Consider the following 12,565-nt stretch of genomic DNA (forward strand, 5'->3'; position numbering starts at 1 on the left):
GTATTAGGCCTAAAGCTGATCCAAAAAGTCTCATCAATAAGGTTGTAACACAGTAAATGACTATCTGAGTAGACAGTTTAGTAACATGACAGTGGACATTTCTTTGTACACGGACTTCCGTTTTTGTCTGGTTATTGAACAGGTTGTGGAGAACACTTTTTAATTGTTCTTTAATACTCAAAACATTGTTACTGGATCCACTAATCAAGGTAAACTAGTCTCCTCTCTGAACATCATGCTGAATACCACAAAGAAACTGGCATCTACACTGGTACCAATCAGAGACCAACTATTCTATCAGCATCTCCCTGCCAGATATAGGTAACCACAAAGATTCATGTGAACTACAAGGGGAGTGGGTGTTGACAGAGACAGAATGGCATGTGGTGAACTGCACAAGGTGCAGCCTAAACTTTCCATATGGTTTTGATCAGAACTCTGTGCTTCAGATTAGGATACTGATCCATGAACCTGCTCCGTTTTTCCCTTCAGAGATCTGCATTTTTGTGGTTGGTCCAAATTGTTCCTTGAAGAAAATACCTCTGCTCGACCCAGCATATGCTCAAATGGAAGTTGATCATATTGGGATTTCTAAAAACAAACAATGGTAAACAACATCTTAATGGTGCAAACTACAGTATATAAAATCAAATACAGAGAACTATAGAATTTCTATAATTACAATAACAGAATAATTCTGAATATTGGTACTATATAGTATTAGTGATTTAAAATCTCATTTATTAAAATTACATAATATACAGCTAAATTTGGAAGATATGATTACTATTATTATTTTATCTGTTAAAAGGACCTGCCACTGTGGTCTTCATGAGCTAATCCATCATAATCAGAGTGCTAAACAGATGCTTCATCAGCAAAAAAAAACAAAAAAAAAAAAAACATGGTGCAGACTTTAATGTCCACCATGGTGTCAACCCCACTGCCCAAAACCACCAAAACATCACTCACCCACCCACTCAACTTCACCCTGAAACACAGTCCAGTGAATTTTTTGGGGGGGTTTTTTTGGATTCTCTGACAGCAACCATTATTTGATTTGAGGTAGGTAATGAAGTCACAAAGTACTGTGAACACAGGTATAGTACAACTCAGCAGTTTATCATACTGTAAAATTAAACACAATCAGAAAAGAAGCCTTCACTCTTCACATTAAAGCCCAACCAACCCCTCAGCTTCTCCCTGAAACATACTGTAGTGAGCTATACATGTCTCTTTATTCAAATGTTGCCCTTATAATTAAAATAATAATAATAATAATAATAATAATAAATATAAAATTATTTTTTAAGAAAGCAATAAAACACCCACCACTTAACGCACAAAGCAGCCGAGTGCAAGTAGCCGAGTGTGTTTGATGGTAGATACCCCTAACAAAATGTCCAGCAAAAAGAAATGAGAAGTGAAGAGCTTATTATTAAAAACAACTTTATTCTATTAAGAGCCATAATATTAGTTGCTGATCTTGGGTAATTTTTAGATAAAAGGCTACAGTACATTTTCTTAACCTTTAGGTGAAAATCAGTCAGTAGGAAAATGCTGTGCTTGATAGTAAAGACTACCTACATGAATAAAAAGAAAAACAAACATACATTCAAGACTAAAGAGGAAAGCAGAGAAGAGATCAAAATGGCGTTGACGCTGGGCTCATGCTGATTGCTCTGGGAAGGTTCAGCAGTAATCTGTGGGCCTACGGACTGAAGCAGCATTCAGATTTTTATAAAAATGATGCATACATTTGACTGACTTCAGGAATCTGTTCAAATCACACAAACTGTTAATTTGTCTCTTGTCTAGGAGTTCAGGCCAGATCATCATCATCATCATCATCATCATCATCATCCCTCCTGTAGGTACCGGAGGGGAACTGAATGGGTGGTAGATAGTTGTACACATTGAAAGCAACAGCAGTCACAGCGTGTGCTCCTTTGTTCACCCATCAGCCTTCACCCTCATTGTGCAGACCAAATATAGTCAAAACAAATATAGTCACCACACAAAAGCACCACTCTTAAATCATTATTTACAACAATCATTACCAACAATAACTGATTACTCTCATCACAGTGAACAAATGTAATGCAGAGACAGGCAGAGCATGGCACAGCTCCATGCAAACAGAAATAAGATGAAGGCTGGATACTGGAATATATGAATAACAAGAAACAAAGCCAGACTAACCAGGAAGGGGGGAAAAAGAGGCAAAACTATGAAAACACAAGAGAGATCAAGAATATAAGAATGCAAATAAATACAAAAATAGGTAGGCAGAAAAGAATACACAATGAGGATGTCAGCGTGTAGGGAGAGAGAAAGAGACCAACAAAGACCGATGGGAACCTATGGGTGCCAGCTGGCACTGGTGGCTGTGGTGGGTGCGAGAGGTCCGGAGGAGCCTCAGCCGCCGATGGCGGCGGCAGCGGGTCCTGCAGGTCCGGAGGGATGCTAGCAGCTGCTGCGAGCAGGTCCTGCAGATCCGGAGGGATGCCAACTGTTGCTGCTGGTGGTGGCGGCAGTGGGTCTGGCAGGTCCAGAGTGGCACCAACTGCTGCTGCTGGGAGACACACAGACAGAAATGACCCTCGGTGCCTCCAGTCCTACCCCCATCAGGTACAGGAAGGGCATGGTGGGCCATAAGTGAGGCATACCCAGGGCTGCATCCCTCCCCCAGAGGGTCAGGACTGTGGACACCGACCTAGGTCCTACAAACTGCTGTCCTGAGTTAGCCCCAGGCAAAGCAGCTGGCTCAGCAAGGATTTCAGGAGGGGACTCACACTGCAGCAGGCAGCACAGCAAACCTGGCACACTTTAGGCTGGAAAAAAAAAACCCATCCAATGACAGTTTCCTCAGCCCTACGTTTCAGAAGTATTGACCACTGCAGTCTTACCCCTAAGACCTTAAATTATTCTTCACACCTGGTGAATCGATAAAAAATCAAATATCGACAATATTAGCATGTTCTGCAATAAAAGACCCTCTATGAAACAATCAAAAACAAAAAGACAACAACAACAACAACAAAAAGATGAAGGGTCACCTGTACGCAAGGCTGTGAGCAAATCCTCGTTAGATTGATGCATGTCCTCGACCGCGTATGTTCAAGTCGTTGCGTTCTTCGAAAGTCGATCTTTATATAACGCGGAGACAAGCTGGGCAGGATGCAAGTCTGTTAGTCGAACTTTGTTTTTTAAACGGACAAACAGAAACATAATCAGAGGGCTGGGTACTAGAATACATGATTTAAAAAAACAAAGCTAGGCTAACCAAGAAGGGGAAACACATAAGTAAAACTATGAAAGAGCAGCAATACAAGAACGGAAACAAATGCGAAAACAGGCAGGCGAGAAGCCATACTGAGGAATCCAACACGAAGAGGACGACAAAAAGACCGACGCGGGAAACATAGGAACAAAAGATATAAATACGCAGGCCAATAAAAGAAACTAGAAACAGGTGACACAATTCAAGGGCGGGGAAGAACAGAAACAAAACGAGGGAGCGCATGGCTAGGCGGCGTAGGGAGAAGCGAGACGCTAGGGTAGGCGAAATCGACTAATATTTACATGTGATATAACGTGATATGACTAATAATTTTAATGATATAATTTTTCATGTATAAAGATATGATAACTATCTGATTCACATTTAACAGTCACAATTATTTTCATAATGAAAAAAAATTAAATCAGCTGTATTTAGTAATTGAGAAATATATTTTTCGTTCGTGGTCAAAATTCCATCGTGAGAAATGGGACACGTTTTGATATGCCTGCTTGTAGTGAGAAAAATATTGTGGTGCACCTGGATTGTCATAAGAGCAGTTTAAGCCAAAATGGGTTTAAAACTAACGTTAAACTGGCGCATTTTAAATGCTACACCAAATGCGCGAGCGCCAAACGAAATTGTAAAACGCCGCATTATGCAACTATTGTTCAGGCGCAGCCACGAAATAAGAGCCACAAATGTTATCATCTAAACATAACAGCTATCTGTCTAGGGAACAAGAGCTATTAAAATAAACACCCTGAGGCTGGTGCATTATAAAAACCACATCCAACAACATCTATCTTAAAGTTTTGACATGTATCTTCTTCCTGCAGTTCAGATAGCTCTCTTGTCCAGTGTGCCCTTTAACAATTTATGAACTTACTTTAAAAGGAGTCGAGAAGCTGGAGAGCACAAGTAGATCACATATCAAGAAAAGGCTCAGATGCCACGTTGTCTCAGCATTGTCGACCTGTGTGGACAGTCTGCAGAACACATGGTGTTCTGACATTCCCCACAGTTACTGAGTGGTCAAAATGAGCTACACTGAGATTGGATATGACTGAATTCCATGATCTCACAGTGAGCCACTGTGAGATTGGATATGACTCTGACTGAATATCATGATCTCACAGTGAGCCACAGTGAGATTGGATATGACTTTGACTGAATCTCACGATCTCACAATAGCAACAGCTGCTCCCAGTTTGGTGACTGGAAGTAAGTAGACACCGACTGGGGTTATAAAACAAGCAACGTCTCAGACATGGAGACACAGTAGGTCAAGTGCAGTATTGAAAGAGGCTTGTTTGGTCTTGGAACATGCAGGCTTCTGTGACATAAATTAACTTAGAGGAAACTATTTATTATAGAGGGAGCATCAGGGAAGGGCAGATATGCCCACCCGTTATGACCACACCTTACTCACCTGTTACGACCCCACCTTCTCACTCACCTATTATGACCACACCTTCTTCCTCACCTGTTACAACCCCACCTTCTTACTCACCTGTTATGACCCTACCTACTTACTCAACTGTTATGACCACACCTGCTTATGCACCTGTTATAACCTCAACTTCTTATCCACCTGTTATGACCCCGCTTTCTTACTCTGCTCTGCTCACACAACACTTCCTGCAGTACAAACAACTGAAACAGGTAAGCACAATTACCCACAAACACACGTATCAGAGAAGTGTAATTATCTTTATATCCATGTGGGGACTATTAATCACTATTTAAAGACTGTGTTAAAGATACATTGATACTCTAGATACCTGAACTGTCAAACTACATGAAGGAGTGCATATAATAACATTGTTTATATTTTATTTAATTCATCTTTCTTTTGGCCACCACCCCCTACAGCTGGCAACAGTAGCAGGCATTCTGCACTTCCTCTTTCTCTCTGCGTTTTGTGGATGTTCATTGAGGCTGTGCTGCTCTTTATCACTGTAAAGAGCCTATCAAAGCTCTAATTAAATCAAAGGGAGGTGCTTAGCTGGAGATGTCTGATTGTGATTAGATATGGAGCTACGATGGTTCTGGTGGGTGTGGCTGTTGGACTGGTGCCTAATGGATATGGAAGTGACAAGTAAGTATGGGGGTGCACTCAGATTGAGGGTGGGGACGGACCAGTTTATTCAGGCCTACTAATGTGTCACGCCTAAACTGTACATGAAAAAACATCAGACAGCTGCTTCTATTGTGTGTATTTTCCTCTGCAGATGCTGGCTTAAGGTGGACAGAGGATTCATCTGGAGTTTTCTGGGCCCGGTTTATTTCAATCTTGCAGTAAGTGCTGATGGATTGATTGCACAATGCCCTTTAAATGATGGAGCATTTATGATGCTTTCTGAAGCCCCTCCCCTCCCTGATAACCTTATTATTCACAGTCCCTCAAGATTCAGATTCAGATTCAGATAGGGAATGGAACATTAGGAAAGAAATCCCATGATTGTTCCTCCAATTGCGTGTCGTTGGGATTGGCATAGTGCCGTTATCTGGTACCTGGGAACCAAGGTAGTATGCACAAGTCAACCACATCCCAACCAGTAAGGCCCATGCGAGCAGCAACAGCTGTCCCCATTGGCACCCGTCATGTGACATAATAAAGAAAAATAATTAAGTGGGCATGGGAAAGACAGGTCATTAGTAAAATGAAGGCAAAGCCAAAAGAAAAATTGAACAAAAGAAAGCATTTTTTTTTTTCTAAGTATGCTACTCCTCCTCCATGATGTGGGACTGGTCTGTCAGCTCTGAACAAAGAACAGTTAGGTAAGCTCACCTCACTATCGTGAATATGAGATGTGAGTCACGTTTTGGTCACTGCAATGACATCTGGTTTGAAGTCATCTACCAGTTGACCCAATTCATGCATCTTATTACCTATGCTACGTACGTTCGTAAGAACTACTTTAAGTAGTCATCTACCATGATACTCGGGTCGTGCCCCACCAATATTGGCTGTGACAGGGTGGTAGTGAACTGTCGGCACACAACCCAAAAACCCACAAGGGTAAGGCCTTGTTCACCCACGGCACAACGTGCCTTCAGATCCTTGAGTGCCTCTGCGTGTTTTAATCTGTCAGCTAGAGGTAAGTCCTCTTGCAGACTGACGTCAGAGCCCTTCAGCTTGAAAGAAAATCGTAGAAGTGATTTGAGTTCATCAGGACTCGAGAGTACTACTCTGAGCAGTCTCGGTTTGGACTCCTCAGCCTTTGGCATAGTGTTACCAAGCCTGGTAAGTTTACGAACTGTGACCCCTGGGTGACCTAGAGACAGTAGCTTACTGACGCAAGCTTTAAACCACTGTATATCATCCATCATTCTGTTCTTCGGCCAGGACGAGGATGACTCACGAATGTTGCAACGTATTACACTACAGTCAGTGTATTGATCTCCTCTTCTAGGTGTATTGACATCCAAATCTAGTGGAACTATTGTTCCTACTGGAAAAGCCTCATTCTCTACACTTTATGCCCACCTAGAGTTGTTAGAGTTCGACGGCCATACTGATCGCTCTTCAGTCCCGTACACTGGTTGTGGAACCACTGATCACAGCGGTCACACTGCATGCCCCCTGACATTGTAGTAACTAACTCGAGGCCTTCAATCGGGTACTACTTCTCATCAAGGCCATAATATAATATCAAGAGCTAATAGCTAATATTTAAGATGTGGTTAGATAAATCCCACATATAACATGCACAAATCTTAAACGAAGGTTGCCGATAAAGTGTCCAGAGTCACTTGCTGTCTATTCCTGGCTGCGTGCGGGCCCTATCTGTTGGAAAACCTTGGTTCGGTACAAGCTGCATGAAGTCCACTGGCAGATCAACTTTTAGCTAGCTGACTAGCTAGCAGCCAGTAACTTCTCCAACTTGTCACAATAACATCCACTGTTTTTAATCTGTTTGATTAAAATCCATTCGATTTTTTCCTGGAACAAATGTCTGATGTATCCATGCAAAGGAGAGCAAAAGCAGAGCTCGAGTAGGTAGCTAGCTGGCCTAAGATCTAAGTATTAACTAGATTAGGCTTTGTTACAAACCCCAAAGTAGTGGTTAATTATTTTGTTTAAGAAAATGATGGTAAGTACTACATCTAAATATTTCATGGACATGCTTGGCAGCTTTTAGTCTTTAACTCCACACAGTCCAGGGGACAGTGCAGACGACCAAGACACTCATACCGCCTGAAAACAAAGTGGAATAATCTGTGTGCCTTCAGATTTTGAGTTGAACTTTGAACTTTAAATAGCCAACTAACAAATTGTAAAATGTGTTCTTCTTCTGTTAACCCCAAAATACAAGTCAACCAGGTATCTACTTTTTTAAACTAAAACCACTATTTTAATTTATAATCAGGAACCTCTCCAGATCATAATCTACTGAATATTGAAATGCTTCACCTGTTTCTAATTTCACCTCACACTTACATACTGTTTGCTTACTTTCCCTCATTGTGAGGTATTGCCATGGATTCTCAAGCGCATACTGGGTGGTTTGTCCCAGTCTCATGCTTTTATCCCTGCTTGTTTGACTATGATTTTTTGGTTTTACCCTTTTGATGTTTTTACTGTGTTTCTTGCTCTCTGACTTTTGAACTTAAATTATGTGATCATCACCTGAACCGGGGAAGAGCAGTTTTAACTAATGCTGATATAACTTTGTACTATCGCTTTACCTGAATTAAATAGTCACAAGTGTTGTCAGCAGGTACTGTTGAATACTGGATAAAATAAACATTCTGATTTGATTAGTGTGATTTGGTTACACTTCTGAAGTATTAACTCAATAATGTTTCATTGCAATTACAGTGCAACATGATCCTGTTCAGTTTAATCATCATCACTATCAGTCACTCTGACACACCTGAACAGTGACGTTTCCCAGATCAAACAGATAAAGTAACATCTCACACGTTATTTTTTAAACACATTATATTGTGACATTCATGCATCATAATGCTCAAGTTTTAATTTCACATTTTAATTTACGTAGTCACTGTTACAATTACAGTGTAACAACATCATTAATTACAGTATAGCATATAGAGTAGCAATAGTTTGATATCCTGTCTTTTATGCATTTTGCTCTGACACTTTAATGAATTGTTTATTTACACTGTAGCAGTGGCTAATTTAGCAGTGGCTAAAATTTAAGCTTATAATTGCTCTCTCTCTCTCTCTCTCTCTCTTTCTCATCATGTCTCTCTCTCTTTAGGACCACTGCGCTTAAAATAATGGCCCAGTTGTCGTGGGATCCTGGCTGGGGTTCTTCACAAGTAGCAGTGAGGTGGTGGAGAGCCTCTTCCTGGTCCTCAACTCCCAGCAGGGCACCTTCATCTTCTTGGTCCACTGTGTCCTCAACCAAGAGGTCAGTCATCACCTGCTCTGTATAAGAGATTTAGATGTTTCACTTACAAATCTTTGACCTATCTCTCTTACAAACTTTTAACCTGTCTCTCTGTTTCACCCACCACTGTGGCTTTTTTGTATCTAATTAGAGCTGATTTGACATCTGGAAAGGATATACCACATATCTGAAATTTCCATAACATTGCACTGTTGTGTGAACAAGGGAAAAGACCACAGGAATTTTGATGTGAGCCTTAACATCTGTGATAGTGATCAGTGAAATATAATAATATAATATAATATAATATAATAAATTTTTGAGGTAATAAAACTGATAATACTGAACCTTTTCTCATTACTGCAAATCAAACTAGTGAAAACAGTGTACAGGCTGATTTTATACAGCATGGGTGTCATAAATTTGTCATCTTATTGAAAACATGGTTTCATGGTGGACTGGAACCTGCTGAATGATGCTCCCTTTTCCTTGTCTTGTCTACCTCCAGGTCAGGCAAAAGTGCAGAATGTTTTGTACTGCTCAACTTGTACCAAAAGTTCCAGTGAGTAGATGGGATGATCCCAGCCCTGGGTGTTATAGAAGGATACCCATCACTGTCTTTAAACACATTTGCTTAATATTGCAATTTAGGTTTTTGTTCTGAAACGTTACTGTTTTGTTTTATGAGATTAATTTTTGGTTTTACATAAAATTTTCATTAAAAAATAATGGAACTATGCAAGAATTTAAATGAGTTCATGACTTTTTCTATAAATTGTTTTTTTTTAATTATTAAGTCATTAATTATCTTAACTAGAGAAGACTGTTAGATAAGACAATCAAAAGAAAAAAAGTAGGTGTTTTTGCTACAGGGGAAGCTTATATAATGTTTCTTTTCCTGTATGTCTCATTTATTTTCCCAACCAGTTATACCTATTTGTGCCATTTATATTTTTCTGCTTTATTTTTTTACAGTAACAGTTCCCTTATTTTCTTCATATTTTCCATTGGTCTGTGTTTTGTAATGGGCGAGGTACTTGCAGACGACAAAAAAAGAAAGGGAAGAAAACGCAAATCTCCAACTGATGCAATTAATAACAATTAAAATGAAATCGAAAATAAACATGCACTAACTGCAACAAAAGAAGTCAACATAACATTCGGTGATCGACAACTGTCATGTGAGCTAAAGAAGACTTAATTAACACTAAACACATAATAACATAATAACCCCCTAGTGATGTATGTCTAATTAACACCACCTGAGGGAGGACTGGATGAGCATAAACAAGACAAGTGACAAGCAACAGAAGATCAGCGTAAACACAAGTCAAATCCAGTTTTGTTGAGCATATCTAATTCATTATTTCACTCATTCATCTTCTAAACCACTAAATGCAGTTTAGGGTTGCGGGGGGCGTCAGAGCCTATCCTGGAAGCACAGGATGGAAAGCTAATCATAATTCAAAGCTAATTTAAATTATATTTCTATGTTGTTTCAAATCAGATCTTTACATATGCAACTGAGTTTGACCAATTGAATCAATGTCAACCTTGGTGTTTTATTTGTTTGTTTGTTTAATTTGGTTTGTTTTTTTAATCAACCAGGGCACAGAACATCTTCAGGACTGACTGGGCTGTCAGCCTGAATATTCTCAGTACGAGAATCCTACATATATGCAATGTGCCAGTGTTATCCTACAGAAGATTATGTGGCAAAAGTATATAAGGCCATCTCTTAATAATTAAGTCTTTTAAGGCATGTGACACCTGGGATGGTAAATTATATTGTAATTTATATGGCAAGATTTTATTCCTATTTTTTCTCGATATCATAAACTGAGTTTTTACTAGTAAAAAAATTAATTCTTGATATAAAAAAATGTATTTGCAAATGTATAATTTGAATTCTTACTAGTAAAAATCTAGTTTCAGTTAGTGATCATTTCTGACTTTTCCCATTCATTTTAATTCTTACTAGTAAGAATTCAATTCTCACATATAAAAATTGAATTTTCACTTGTAAGACATAAGACTATTTAAGACATATTGATTGTTACAACCAAGTAATGATGATAAGAAAATAATAATAATAATAATCATCATCGTCATCATCGTCATTATTTCATCTCATGAGTTAGTGAATTTCCTGTCCCTTTAGGTAGATTTTGTCCACACGATGTTCCATTCATGGCTATGGCCTTGACCCTACAAATAAAACAGTTGTTAATATTATACTTAAACACTTAAGAATCCTCCAGGAGAGACCCATCTACAGAGATGCAGATCATTTTTTTAAGGATCATTCATTAAATCTCTTACAGACAAGATAAAAACATCAAAGACATGCTCATCAAGAGTGAGATAACTGACCAGTCAAGTAATTACTGTTGTACTGTAACATGCAATTGCTCTAGATGTGGCACACAGAAATTTATTAACACATCCACTTAAACAGCTAGCATGAAATTATCAATTGTTATTATCCATTCCTCCTTATGTCTGTTGTATCTGACCTCTACCTCTACCTCTTAAGTTTGAGTTTAATCTATTTTGTACGGAGGATTGGGCTAAAGTTCCCCCAAGCCAATATGCAGGACTAATCAACAATTACCATAAATGTTTAGTTGCAGTTATTGCTGCACAAGGTGATCACACCAGATACTGAAAGTAAAGCTTCACATACTTTTGCCACTCACAGATATGTAATATTGGATCATTTTCTTCAATAAATAAATGAAATAGCCAATATTTTTGTCTCATTTGTTTGATTTGGTTTTCATTATATATGTTTAAGACTTGTGTGACAATCTGATGAGGTTTTAGGTCAGATTTATGCAGAAAAAAAAAAAAAAAATATATATATATATATATATATAGACATCCCGACATTTGTACTTGGGTCTTGCACTGTGTGCAATTGTTTGGACACAATATATGATATTAGACACGTTAAAGAGAGGTTCCGAGGCTTCGGTAATTCTAAGGCTTCTCCACCAGGGGTCACTGTGCTTGCACTAACCGCATTAATAGAGTTACTGAACTTCACTGTAAATAACTTCTAATGCTTCTAATGCTTTTATATGAATGTTGTTTAACAAACTAATGAAATGTCTATAATTAAATATAGAGTTTCTGCATTTTTAATTACCATATCCAACTGAAATACTGAATTTTAATGTTGTATACTATTTAACAGTGAAATTACAAGAGTACATGTAAAACAAAAATTTGGTTGTTCTAAGTATATCTAAGTAAATTTGGTTGTTCTAAGTATGAAATTTTTTAAAATGCATGGAACATTTTCAGACCCAACTACCCACATTCTCAGATCATTAGTTACAATCATTCTGTTTAGAAACAGGATCAAGTTTCAGCCAGTAACATTTTGTTTCTGCTCAGACAATTTCACTACTAATATAAATTCTAGAGGAACTCTATATGTATTTCTGTTCTTCTGCAATGGAAATCATTACAGTGACTGTGTTGGTTTTAATTACTTTGCCCTGTGTTGCAGCATGATTGATTACACTAGAGAGTTTAGTATCTAATTTACATATATATAAAATACCCATCTCCAGAAACCAAAATCTCTAAAATACCTATGCAATTGTAACATATTTTCCAATTATTTTTGTCTTCTGAAAATTCTGAATTCTCATTGGATTGGTGCCATTAGAGTAGTGAGACCACTCTGGTGTGCTGCCCAGTACCCACCCAGGCCTGCATAATATTAGGGATACTACACAGAGTCAAGAGTCTGGGCAATACACAAACTCTTCATTGTTCTTCCTATGCTTGAAACATTCAGCTTGTTAAGGAATTTACCACTTAGCTTAGCTGTTTGCTACCAGTAGCTGGGGTGATTCACAGTCCACTGTCCATTATTCTTGCAATTGGATAAGATTCCAAATTT

At 38.6% G+C, this 12,565-nt stretch overlaps 1 long non-coding RNA gene across 2 annotated transcripts; it reads right to left on the bottom strand.

Moving 5' to 3' along the window:
* Positions 1-2,461: 2,461 nt before the first annotated feature.
* Positions 2,462-4,481, bottom strand: LOC113592024. 2 transcript variants are annotated; one of them, XR_003412263.2, is made up of 4 exons: positions 4,173-4,481; positions 3,060-3,171; positions 2,670-2,834; positions 2,462-2,575 (listed from the first exon to the last, which is right to left on the bottom strand). It is a non-coding gene; the product is annotated as an uncharacterized LOC113592024 (long non-coding RNA). The 2 variants fall into 2 exon arrangements; XR_003412262.2 differs by lacking the exon at positions 4,173-4,481 and having other exon boundaries at positions 3,060-3,533.
* Positions 4,482-12,565: the final 8,084 nt, after the last annotated feature.

This window comes from Electrophorus electricus, chromosome 16 (assembly GCF_013358815.1).
Source record: "Electrophorus electricus isolate fEleEle1 chromosome 16, fEleEle1.pri, whole genome shotgun sequence".
NCBI lineage: Eukaryota > Metazoa > Chordata > Actinopteri > Gymnotiformes > Gymnotidae > Electrophorus > Electrophorus electricus.